At 46.5% G+C, this 12,592-nt stretch overlaps 1 long non-coding RNA gene across 1 annotated transcript; it reads left to right on the top strand.

The window, feature by feature from the left end:
• The first annotated feature begins 206 nt into the window (after window positions 1–206).
• LOC113916163 lies at window positions 207–11,185 on the top strand. Its single transcript, XR_003517855.1, has 4 exons — window positions 207–480; window positions 4,602–4,748; window positions 5,788–5,860; window positions 11,032–11,185. It is a non-coding gene; the product is annotated as an uncharacterized LOC113916163 (long non-coding RNA).
• Window positions 11,186–12,592: the final 1,407 nt, after the last annotated feature.

Genomic DNA, 12,592 nt, shown 5'->3' on the forward strand with positions numbered 1-12,592 from the left:
GTGGGTCCCTTGTGAAAATCCCACAGACCAAGTAAGGAAACAGATGCGGATTTTTGGTAGTTCTGCTTTTTCAGATTAGAGGTCGGCTTTCAAGTGGGGAAGTAGGTGGGGCCTGACCGCTGTGGCCAGATTTGCAGCAGTGCTGCCCGGGCAGGCGCAGAAGTTCCTTCTCTGGGTTTGCTGTGCGGCCAAAGGCTCCTGAGGGGCATCTCAGCCTTCCTCAGCCCCCACCGCCTTCAGCAGGACCCACTTCATATTTGGAGACGCCGTCTGCTCCCGAGCTAGGCGTGAGGGCCAGGGACAGCCTCTCGCTGTGCGGGGCTCTGGCCCTGGTGGGGTTGAGATTTCACCCTTTACCCAGGTCCCGTCGTCCTGCCTCCGACTTCCTCATGGACGGGGCATCCCCCCAGCTCCCCCTCTTCCACGAAAAGGGGCTTTAGGGGGGACCTGCTCCGGCTTCCTCTCCACTCCCTGTGGCAGGTATGACATGACTAGTTGCCTGCCCAGTGTCTGTCCCCCTGGCCCTTCGCCTACAGAGCCCTGATTTCGTTCACCCAGACATTGTGTGCAACCCAGTGTGGGCCACGAGTGATTCACCTGAGCCAGTAGTTCTCCAGGAAGATGGTTAACCACACCAGAGGGGGCTTTGGAAATGTGGGGGGGGGGGGGGGGCGGGGGGAGGAAGGGTGGAAGGGGCTGTAAATGTCACAGTGATTGAGGGGCACCAGACAGTGGGGCCAGGGGTGCTGAAGGAGGCCCTGCAACACGTGGCAGAGGTGTGTGGCACGAAGACTGGCCCTGCACATCCTTCTCATGCCCCCTGGAAATTCGGGTAGGTGAGAAAACTATCGTTTGCGCCTCCCGATCGAACTCCATTTTACAAGGAAACACAAATACATGTTTCATAGCTTTAACCAACGCTGAAATTTTCCAGAAGTACAGCAATTGCGTAAATCGAGGAAAGATTGTGCTAGGCTGTGTTATGTTCGTGCTGTTTTGAAATTTACCAGGAGCTATTCCCTATTACAGACAATGACATCACGGCTGGGCCTCACTGCTTGTGTGTGAGTTGACAGGGCCACACCCCAACGTTGTAGCTGTCACATGGACTTATGTGTGAGGGGGTTTGAGTCCCTGCTAACAGAATTGAATATGATTAAATAAGGGGAGGTGCACGAAACACAGAAATCCGAGTTAAATGCATTCTTACAAGTTTTCAAAATAATTTCATGTTTGTCATCCCATATTACAATTTTTTTTTTGGTTTAGCATAATGATAAGAAATCTATGGTGTGAGAATAATAACATTTATTCATTTGGGGGTTGCCTATTGTTTTTCAGCTTTATTTTGATCTTCTTACCAGATGAGTACCAAAAACCTTCTCCAGAGCCTCCTTGATTATGATTTTTTTTTTCTAGAACACCTTCTGTTTCATTGCTTATTGAAGCACAGGGCCTCCAAGGGTTTGTTTTGGTTTGATTTGTGTTGTTTTTAGGTCCTCAAGGCTAAGTGTTTATCGTGACATGCATTAAGTCTTCAAGACAGGAGATGGGTTTCCTGTGGTCCTTCCCCAGTTCCCTGTCCCATGTCATAACAATTATTTTTGACACTGCACTTAGCCATAAGGCTCAGCTCACTTGAGAGGTTATCATAGTCTTCATTGTCTCCATTTCCACAGCCTGTAATTTGCCTGGACAATTAAGGGTTTTTTTCTTCTTGCTTTTATCCTATGCAAACAAGTCTGGTTTGTTTCTACTTATATTTACATTGGTTTTTATTCCAGTGCGCATTTGAACTTCGGCTCTTTCATCTTCCTGTACTTCTTGTATGGAATATCTTCTGATCTTTTTTTCTTTTTTCTTCTCAACCATTCCTTTAAAAATAGGTGCAAATGTCTGACTGTGACATTATGTCTTCTAATGGAGTCCTACAGAGGCAATTATACACTGAAATGCAAACATTTTCTTATAAATTACTTTCCTCTTGTTTCTTATTTTTATGTCACATTTAGGGCATTTTTCTAAAATTATGGATCTAGACCAGTTATGTGATCTATTCATTGCCTCTCTGGATAAAGGAGTATTACAAAATATTTGTTTACTAAAAGGAGGGAGTAAAAGGGGAAATTTTTTTCTGATAGGGTTGAGTTTAGGGCACGTGCAAAAGTCCTCTTCCCCGCTGCCGCAGCCTCCCTGGAGCCACGGCCGGGGGGCATGTGACCCAGTTCCAGTCAATGAGATCCACGCAGATGTCTGCTGGGTAGCCCGGTTGGAAAAGCCTTGTGTTCTCTTGACAAAGGGAAACATAGCGGCTTGCCTGCCTCCTCTCCCTTTTTTGTTATGTGGAATACTGATGCGTGTGGCCGCAGAATGACCAGTCCGAGGAGAAAGCCAGCCTGCTCAGGATGGCAGACTGGAAGGAAAAAGCCTCCGAGTGCCCACATGCCATCTTTGACCCACTAAACCCTCTGTTTCTGGAGATTTAGTTATGTGGGGAAAACTTCTGTTTAAGCCATTATAAATTAGGTTTCCTGTGACCTGTTTCACTAATAACTGACTGTTTCTTTGCCTACCCTGAACCCCAAGCTTGCTGCTCTTGCGTGTAACTGCCACCCCAATGACTCCGTGGCATCCTAAATCCATAGTGACTTGGGAATCACTATTTAGAAAATTCTGTGAATGATTGTTCCAGTGGACACCACTATGTTTAGGGAAACTGCCCGTATTCTCTCCAGGATGCTCCTTCATTTTGAATGCTTATTCAATCTTTTGAACAAACCATAGGGGAAAACTTGATCCAGTGATGACGGCTCTTTGATGCCTTCTTAGGGAGGTAGCTGGGCAGTACTAGCATGGCCTGGAACCCTAGATTGCTGCACCCGAATATTCTGTGGAACAGCTTGTTGCCAGAGTTCTGTTGTTAGCTAATGCCAGTAGCATCGACGAAATAAAAGTAAATCTGTTAACTCTGCTACTGTAACCACTTCAAGCTAATTACTTAAGTGAAGTGGTTTTGCCTTAATATGGAACATTAGTCAATTAAATTACATTTGACTACCCATAACTTTTGTTCAAGGAGCACTTCATATACAGACACCTCTAATCAGAGCACAAAGCACTTAAATACTTAATCTGGTTAAATGGAAGTGAAAACCGTAATGCATGACATTCTCCCTACTAAGGGAAATCTTCAGCCATTATGTCTGTGCAAGACCAGGCTTTAGAAACAATGAGAAACTACCAGCAATCACTTAAAGTATTTTGACGAGTATAGGAAAGGCACCCAAACTGTATTTATTCTCCAGAATCCAAAAAAAAAAAAGTCCTTGAAATTATTCTTATACCAAAATATAAAATGTTGGGGATGCCTGGGTGGCTCAGTTGGTTTAGCGTCTGCCTTTGGCTCGGGTCGTGATCCCAGTGTCCTGGGATCGAGTCCTGCATCAGGCTCCTGCTAAGCAGGAGCCTGCTTCTCCCTCTGCCTGCTTCTCCCCCTGCTTATGCGCTCACTCTCGCTCTCTCTTTCTCTCGGACAAATAAATAAATAAAATCTTTTTTTTTAAAGATTTTATTTATTTGACAGAGAGAGACACAGCGAGAGAGGGAACACAAGCAGAGGAAGAGGGAGAAGCAGGCTTCCCGCTGAGCAGGGAGCCCGATATGGGGTTTGATCCCAGGACCCTGGGATCATGACCTGAGCTGAAGGCAGACGCTTAACGACTGAGCCACCCAGGCGTCCCTAAATAAATAAAATCTTAAAAAAAAAAGAAAAAAAATATAAAATGTTGGAAATTATAGTACATTTGATTTATTCTCTAACCAACCAGGAGACAACACAACAGGGACTTTAGAGACCATTTGCCAGAGGACGTGGAAGTTATTTTGTCCAGAAAATAGGTCACTTGCCATAATTTTATGGAAAAGTTTTAGTTGGCGCTCATCAACTGCTCTTGCATTCTGTGCCTAGTTTGCACCAGGCCGTGTGCTGGGCATCAGCCAACATCGATAGCAGAAGAGACACTGTCCCTGAGTTGGTGGTCCAGAGGCTGGGGCAGGTGAGCAAAAGAGAAGACGCAAAGGTTGACCAGGTCAAGATGAGCCTTGGGAACAAACATGTCAGGAGTTTGGACTTTGTTCCAAAAGCACAGAGAAATCAGTGGATGTTTTGCACTGCATTCACTGCATCACTTTTGCATTGTAAAACCATCTCTCTGGCTGCAGAGTAGAGACCAGGTGGAGAACAAGCAAGACCGGAAGCCAGGAATCCAGTTGACAGGTGCAGAGGTGGGGCAGCAAAGAGGAAACAATGAGATGCCCTGGGGAGATATTTAAGAAGCGGATTTGAAAGGACTTGGTGAATTACTAGGCACTGGGTTGGGATGATTATGATTCAATGGGTCTGAGTTGGTGCCCAGGAAACTAAATATCTTTAAGAAACACAAGCCAAGAGTTTTAGAAGAACATAGCATTTCCCTGAAGAACTGAAGACCTAAAAGCTAGTGAATGATGGTGCCTAGGTCACTCAGCCTGGCTTCTCTCTTGGCTAGCTGGTACTTCATACCAGGTTCTACATGAGTGTTCTGTCTTTTTTTCCCCTCCAGCAAACCTCTGGGCAAAGCAGAGGTGACAGATCCATCACACAGGGCACAAGATGGAGCAGTCTTTGAAGGAAACTTTCCACAGCCCCTGTGCTAGTAGAAGAGGTTAACAACATTTGTTGGAGGTCTGCCCTCATCTCTCTGACTCTGGTTAGATGCTCTATTTTATCTCATTTAATACAATAGTATTATTATCCCCCTCCTGATGAGAAAAAAGCTGAGATTCAGAGAGGGTGAGTGTGCTGTCTAGAGTCACATGATTAGGAGCTGATGGGGTCTCAGTTCAGGTCTGTCTGGTTCCAAAGGACATGTGTGGCTTCGTGCCATTGCCTGGTGCTTCTGCTGAGCAACAGTCATAGTGGAGTGTGAATAATGGGGCTACTCCCATTTTTACCACCCTATAACTACAAGATGGCATGTGGCTGAGCCCAGTTCAACCAAAGTCCCATCATAAGCCTACGACTTATTCCCTGTTGATGGGCCCATCAATTAACACATCTCCTGAAATTTAATACTTTCGTCAATCCTTGGCTAGCATTGTAGATCTGACCTTCCACCCACTTAAAGAAAGTGTGGAGATCTTTTCCACTGTCAGATACAAATGAGATCCAGCTGCCTGTGACTTCAACCCCAGGCCAGATGTTTTAAATGTTAAGTGTCCTGCCCAATGTATCGTTTCATTAACCAAAAATTTTTTAACTGCAGGCTGCAACCCGTTAGTGATCCTGAAATCAATTTAGTGGATCACAACAGCCTTTTAAAATATTGGAACAGAATAGACTAGAATAGAACAGAACAGAAAATACCAGAACGTACCCCACGGAGTAGAGGGTGTTATCCTGTGAAACTTACATGTCAGTTGTGTTTGTATGTGATGATAAAAAGTATATTTCTTACCCTGAGTTGTGGTTTAAAAAAAAAAAAAAATGGAAAACCACTGCTCTGGAGGGCTCTGTCATCCTTTCTTTGCAGTTCTTGAAAGAGCAAAGTTCTCTGCCCGTGGGAGAAAGTTAACTCACAAACAAAGGAATGGGAAGGAAAAGACAAGTGGAAGGCAGAGGCAGGAAAATAACAGCTCACAATCAATGGACATGTTCTTGTCAACAAGTCATCCGAGGCCAGTGTCCTCAGAGAGACTCTACAGTAAATTATTTTGTTGTATCAACTGCACTGTTTTCCCACGTCTCAGGATCGCTTTGGGATACTGCTTTGTGGATACTCAACAGTTTGGCTTTCTGGATGCTGCAGCACAAAACAAAGAAGTACGTGTGTTTCCTTTTCTTAACTTTTCATTAACGGAAACATTTTAAAGATTTACAGAGGTAGCCAGGATGGTTTAATGAAACCTCACATACCATCCCCCCGGCTTCAATAATGATCGGGTTCTGGCCAATCTGGTTTCATCTATACCTTACCCACTTTCCAGATGTGCTATCATTTTATCCACAAATATTTCAGTGTGTATTCCAAGAGGTGATTTGTGAACACTGGGTCTACTAGGGTCCTCACGCACTGCAATTGAAGAGGACTGCATTCTTTGAGACATGAGGCTTTGGCCAACACACAAGAACAGGAAGTCAGGCCCCATAAAAAGTAGGTCAGATGGCTTATGTTCCCTCTGACCAAAGACCCTAGAAAGGAAAACTGCTCACATATCCCAAGAAAATCTCCAAGAAACAAAGGAGGGGTGGGGGACAGAATGGCTTTATGAAAAGTAGGACATAAATTAAGAGCTCATGGTCACCACAGATGACTCCCAGAGACTGGTCCAACTCTTGTCATTTTGCAGATGAAATAACTGAGGCCAGAGAAAGTGACCTGGACCTAAGGGCCAGAGGACAATCCTCTTGATCCTCAGTCCACAGAATCGAAACAGTACGTGAATACGGTTCTCATTCAAAGTTAGAGATGGAAAGTTATTATAGGGCCTGCTAGTCAAGAAGGTGGACCAACCGCAACCATGGGATAGCTACTAAATTGCCGTTCTAGATCTTCGTCTTTCCTGAGTCAAATCCCTGGACCATTAACTGCCTGAGACCAATTCCATCTTTAAAAAAACTCAACATTCCAAAACCTTCCTCCAATGACCTGCTTCTTCAAACAACTGATTCCTTCCTTTCCCATGGCTCTGCCCTGCCTCAAGGTCTAGTCCACTCCTCAGCCAGGCCTTTCATGGCCTGCTGTCCCGTGACCTCCACCCCGTTCATCTCCACAGAGCCTCGTTGTTTTCCCCTGTGACCCCTGAATGCCCCAGGCTGGTTCCCCTTTCAAGCCCTGCAAGTGTGCTCTCTCTTGTGTAGAACTTTCCTTGCTCCTCTTGCTCCACAATTTATCCATCCTTCTTGGCCTCCTTCAACTCTCTAAGCTTTGGGAAGCCTGGTATTCCCGACACGCATGCCTCTATCTCTCCCTTTGTCCGAACGCCTGCAGTATTTCAAATCTGTTTCATTCTCACCGGTGCTTTTTATTACTGCCTTTTAACTATCTTACCTTGGTTCACCTAGTGATCTCATCTGGTCTCTACTCCTTGAGGTTAATAACCGAGTGTTCTGAGGCCCCTGGGTGGCTCAGTCAGTTAAGTGTCTGCCTTCTGCTCAGGTCATGATCCCAGGGTTATGGATTCAAGCCCCGCATCGCCTAGGGCTCCCTGCTCAGCAGGGAGTCTGCTTCTCCTCCCTCTGCCCCTCCTGCTGCTAGTGCTCTCTGACTCTCTAAAAAATGAAAAACAAAATAAAATAAAAAAATAACCGAGTATTCTCCTTTTATGGACTATCTTCCGTAGTAAATTAAATAGGGGCAACTTGGGGCACCTGGGTGGCTTAGTCAGTTAGGAGGCTGACTCTCCATTTTAGCTCAGGTCATTATGATCTCAGGGTCCTGGGATCCAGCCCCACATGGGGCTCTGCACTCAGTGGGGAGTTGGCTTAGGGATTTTCTCTCTCCCTCTGCCCCTCCCCCAGGCCATGCTTTCCCTCTCTCTCTCTCTCAAATAAATAATCTTTTCAAAAATGCTTAACTATTAAACAATATATAAAAATAAATAAATAGGGGCAACTTGTCAGTCAGGGCAGCAGGGCACTGTGGAATGAGCTTTGGAATCAGAATTCCCTGGGTTAGGACCCCAGTCCTGCCGCTCGGGAGCCATGTGACCATGGCCCGGTTCACTGACTGTCCTGAACCTCATTCTCTTCTTGTAACATTCTCCTCTTTGTAGCATATACAGAAGATATGAAATTGACTACTTACTTACCCAGATGGTATTTAGAATTTCCAGGCCTGTGTTAACTAGAAGCTACGGAGTAGTTTTGTGCCACATCTGTGAGGGGACAGAAGCACAGGTTTAATTCTATCATTACTTTCTCAAAAGCAACTCCAGGATAAGACTGTGCCATAGCCAAGCCCATGGAAGCTGAAGTCGAACCCTGCTAATACTGGAAGGGTTTGACAGCTGTGATTCTCAGGGTTGTTACAGATGTGCGCAGAAGTGCGGACGGAGTGCCTCGGGAGGACGTATTAGGATAGTAATTAACGGCGGTTGCTGCCACAACACCAACCTGAACCCTCAGGGTTTGGCCCCCTTAGAAGTTCATTGCCGTCCCTGCTGCCCTTGCGGCTCCAGGAAAGTTGGACACGAGTCAGGAGGCTGTCCTCCATCCTGCAACTAGGAACTTGCAAATGTGACGCCAGACCACTGCAATGTTATTTAATACCTCTTGAGTTCTAGTTCATGGTACTTACACAGGTCCATGTCTCACAATACCTGTTGTTAAATATTAACAACAGTCAGCCAGCCGCTCAGGTCCCAGTTTGCCCTGGAGTGCGGTGGTACTGTTTGTATCAGCCATCATCTGAGATGAAATTCAGATTTTGCTGCTGGGCCTGAGAGAGCACCTTCAGGGAGAATTCTGCCCGCTGCCACCCCAGGCTGGGCAACTTCAGGGCGGAGGTCACCTGCAAAGGTGAGCAGGGAGGTGGCCCTATGGAACACAGCAGCTATCCAAGGACCCAGCCTCTCTCTGCTTGTTCTCTGGGCTTCTGTAAACATCCTCAGAGCTGCCTGTTTGCCCAGCACTCCCCCGCCCCTTCTGCCCTTCTCCTTTCTTTCTGTTTGTTCAGACTTTGCCCCTACCACCTGCTAGAAGCAAAATGGTGGAGGGAGAAGAGACCGGCTGGCCACGCCAGGGACTATGTGGACCCAAAGTCCTCAACTTTCCCATGAGACCCATAACTCTCTGATGGTGGAGATCATTTTGTTGTTGTTGTTGTTGTTGTTGTTGTTGTTTTTGTGCACACAGTAGGTGCCCAATACATATTTACAAGTAGGACAATAGGAACCCCTGTAGTGGGATTAGGAGAATGTGCACTGAAGTCAGCCACACCTTCATTCAAATTCTGGCTCTGCCATTTCCTGGGTCTCAGACCTTTGCAACGGTTATTTAATACCCCTGAGTTCTAGTTCACGGTACTTACAGAGGTCCATGTCTACAATACCTGTTGTTAAATATGTTTACATTAAATATCACCCCTCGTTATCAAAGATAAAATAACACTGTATGTATAAGGCGTCTAGCATGGATGAAGTCCTCTAGAACTGATAGTGATTATTATTAGTTTCTCAAGGGCAAAACTCATATCTGACTCACCTTTGATCCCTAGTATTGTCTTGTATATATTAGGGGCTTCATAAACTTTAACTAGTTGAGTTCATTCTCCCAAAATTTATTTATTGGGTGCCTCCTCCATGCCAGGAAAACTGGGGATACAAAGTGACAGGCACAGTCCCTGCATTCGTGGAGTTAACTATCTAACAGGGAGAGAATGATAGTAAATAAATGACCCAGTAACATTCCATGTTGTGGTCAGTGTGTCGAAGAAAAACCCAGTGGATCAGGGCTAGTGAGACAGGAGAGTAGTGTTTTAGACCCTGCAATCCCTGGAGCCTGGCTAAGGAGATACCAGAGAGTAGGTACCTGGGAGGACAAAGGAGCCATGGAGAAACACTGTGACAAAAATGCTACGATCACATTCGCTTGGAGACCAACACGGTGGTGGATTTTGAGGCTTTGATTAGAGTGACATTAACATTTCTCGTTTTCAAGCAGCCCTTACCTGAAAGGTCTCCATCCCTGTTCTTGTCCCGTCTCCCCTCTTAGCTCTAAATACCAAACAAAGCCTTCTCCCTTCTCCGGCTCCTTTTCTCCAGGCGCTTCATTCAAATTTTATAGTCCCTCTTTCCCTCTTCTGTTCCAAAACCACCTTGACCCTTTTGTCCTTTTCCTAAAGTGTTCCGCGGCCCTTTTCTGCAGAAGATGCACATTTACAGCAAAGCTCTCATCCCCTTGCCCTTTGAGACTATCACAGAACGGTGAAAAGTGCTGAGCGCGTTAGGGAGGCGAGAGCTGCAGACCGGGAAGGTCAGAGAGAGCTGAGCCCACAGAACCGCCGGGGCGGGAGTCCCGGGGCAGCCGCCGTGGCGCGTGGGCCAGCGTGGCTCTCAGCAGGGCTTGGAAACCAAGAGGCCATCGCCTGCACATCGGGAACTGCGAAGCTGGCATTCCCCTCCTGCCATCCCAGGCTGAGCCCTCTGGGTTCCGCGGGGCTGTGCTGAGCATGGGCCGCAGGGGGTTCGGAGGGGGAGAGCACGCCCCCGTGATGGGCTTGTCAGCTTTTCTTGACGGTGACAACCCAAAGTAGGGCCCACAGACAGAGTGCGGGGACATTCGCTGCGGCGGCCTTTGTGTCCGCTGTCTGTGACCTTCATGCCACATCTTGTACCATTTCTTATCTCACTCTGTTTTAAACGGATTTACTTTTCTCCTTATCTCCAAGGAAATCTTTACGTCAAGGTGTGTGGGGGGGGGTTGGGGGGAGGAAGTTAGTGATGGGCCCAAAGCTAAGTACAATGAAAACTAAACAGTGATATCAAACAATGTTATCTTAGACACTGCAGCCTGCCAAATACTCTGAACCGAAGGTTAGATGTTTCATGAAGCTCTCTCTGCTAAAATGAAAGCAAAGAGGCAGGAAGGTAGGTTAGCAAGTGTTAGATGTTAAAGCCATAGTAGCAGTTATGCTTTGACTTTATCAGAAGGATCGAAGGGGAACTGAAAAGGAAAAAGTGTCCTCAGTACCAATTCAGTGTTGAAGTTCTGTGTCCACGTAACGCCTTAACATGTAAGGGAGTCTGCCGGTGAGCCTGGGTTACCCTGCCAGCTTCTGCGGCCATGTACACTGTGAGTTCTCATGGACTCTGGCTGGGACAGGGCACTGGCCACACCAAGTAGGCTTCCCAAGCCAGCAGCTTGTTATAACCCCCATTGGAAGGGCCCCGATGCCCACGCAATAGTTATAATTTTTGAGCTCTTATTATGTGCCAAGCTCTTAACACACCGATTTTAAGTCTCTAAGACATGTATTGTTATTTGCATTTTAGAAATGAAGAAGCAGGCGCTGGGTGCCCGGGTGGCCCAGGTGGTCAAGTGTCCAACTGGGTTTCAGTGCCGGTTGTGATCTCAGGATCTCGAGATCAAGCTCCGCGAGTTGGGCTCCACACTCAGTATGGAGTCTCTCCTCCTCTCCCCGCTGCTCACTCCCTCTCTCTAAAATAAATAAATCTTTTTTGAAAAAGGAATGAAGAAGCAAAGAAGTTAAGTCACGATTCAATCCCAAGACCATCTTCCTCCAAAGTTCTTGTCCTGTTCACTATACCCCACTGTCTCCCTAGTTGTGAGATGTAAGCTCTCTGAGTTCCCTGTAAGACCATTGATTTTGCTTGGTGGAGTGGTTTTCAAACTCTGTTTAAACCTTTGCGTCAATTTTCTATTGCCGTGTAACAAACCACTAGTAAATGTAGAAGGAGAAAAGAGTGTTTTATTTTGAACACAGCTCTGAGGTCCACAACAAGACAAGCAGGATTGACTGGTCTCTGCTCCACATGACGTCTGCTGGAGACAGAATGTCTGAGACAGTGTCTTCATGTCCCCTAGGATGGCTCACCAGGCTGGGGGCTGGCTGGAGCAGCTCGCCTGGATGCTTATGTCCATGCCTCCAGTCTACTCTTTGGCTGGTTCCTTGGCTCACTGCCACATGGTCTCTTCAGCAGGGTAGGGCTTCTTCGATGGCAGCTGAGGCGCCAAGAGCCCACTTGTCAAAGGAGAAGTGGAAGCTGCCAGTCATCTTAAAGGCTGGCACAGCATCACTTCTGCCACATTCTTGGGACAAAGCAGTCACGAGAGTAGCCTCGATTAAGTGCAAGGTAAATAAAGTCCACCTCTTGATGGGGAAGTGAAAGAACTTCTGGCCATCTTTCATCTGCCACAACTTTGAAATCTTTGAGAGGTTAAATCATACACAGAATTTGAATGTGCAAATCTGATAAAGGGAGGGAGACATATTGGTCTGAAGTGGGAACATAAGGGGAGGGTGCAGAGCTTGTCCACCCTGCTGCTCTTTTGGACTTTAGATGAAACCAAGGTCTCTAGGAAAGAGAACTTGTAAAGACTGATCTGGATGACATCAGAAGAACAATACCCTCCAGGGCCCTGCCTCTGCCTGCCTCTCTGACCTTACCTAGATTCATCATCTCAGCCCACCCCACTTTTACTCTCCGAGCTCTGTCCTTCTTCCTGTTTGTCAAACACCCGCCTACCATGGGGTTTTGCATGAGACTGTCCCATTGCCTGGAATATTCATCCCTCAGGCTTTCACACAATGAGCTCCAGCCGGCCATTACCATCAGGAGACCTTCCCTAGGGAAAGCGGCCCTCCCCAAACTCCAAGCACTTTCTATTGCATTAACCTTTCTTATTTCCTTTGTAACACTTAATATCTATAATGTATCTCATTGAAACATTCCCCAAGGGCAGAGGCCTTGTCTGTCTTGTTCACTGCTGTCATTCTTGGCACCTAGGGCAGAGCCTGCCACTTAACTAGGCACTCGATGAATACTCATTGAAAAACAACATGAATAGTTGAATGGATAAATGTGTAACAGT

The sequence above is a fragment of the Zalophus californianus genome, chromosome 1, assembly GCF_009762305.2.
Source record: "Zalophus californianus isolate mZalCal1 chromosome 1, mZalCal1.pri.v2, whole genome shotgun sequence".
In the NCBI taxonomy this organism is placed as follows: Eukaryota; Metazoa; Chordata; class Mammalia; order Carnivora; family Otariidae; genus Zalophus; species Zalophus californianus.